Raw genomic sequence first — 907 nt, forward strand, 5'->3', positions numbered from 1 at the left:
TAGATCGGTGCTAAAGCCTTATGATATGCTGAATAATGTATGCATCTCAAGTCAAAGAAGAGGATAGGCTTTGAACCATTACTTTTCACACTCACTACATTGGGCAATATATCTGTAATGTTATCACCAATAGCAAAAATATTATATCTTAAGAAATTATTAACAAGCTTAATCTAAAAGTAGAAAAATAATTTCATGATCATACAAAATTGCCCAATTCAGAAAATGTAAAGATGTAACTATCTTGAAACACTATATTATCAATGTCCCTATTTGTAACACTTATGTTGTTAATATATCGTGCAGTGTAACATTGATGGATGAATCCCTATGAAGATCATGCTTTGACCTATGAAGGTTGAATCCCTATCAAAGGAGGAGGATCCAAGTCTTCTTACAATCAAAAGCTTCCTTGGTGAAAGTAAAGGCTTGGGTTGCATCTATATGGCAATTTATGGGGATGGAAACAGGGTGAGTATAGGTGGATATAGTTAGATGAGGCGAGTTGGGATGGACTTGAGTGGGTAAAGCTACAAAATTTTTTGTTTCAATAAAATTCAATCACACAAAAAAATTATAAAAGTAAATCCCAATATTTTACATAACATTAAACAAAACAAGAGTCAAAGATATAGGCATAGTAAATCATGACATTGGATAAACATTTTAATGGCTAAGGTCAATCATCAAAAACTAAACTTGGATTACTAAGTAATTAGTGGAGGAAATCAAAACTTTATAAATTGCTCCAACTACTACTAGTAGTAAAGTTGTTGAACCCATTGACGTTTTACGTAGGAGAATTGAGACCCAAACACAATCATTGACCTAATTGGGCCGGGCCCACTTCATCTTAGGAAGATCCGGATATGCCACTCTAGCCAACCCAGCCGACTCACACGCCCAC

Source organism: Elaeis guineensis, chromosome 9, assembly GCF_000442705.2.
Source record: "Elaeis guineensis isolate ETL-2024a chromosome 9, EG11, whole genome shotgun sequence".
In the NCBI taxonomy this organism is placed as follows: domain Eukaryota; kingdom Viridiplantae; phylum Streptophyta; class Magnoliopsida; order Arecales; family Arecaceae; genus Elaeis; species Elaeis guineensis.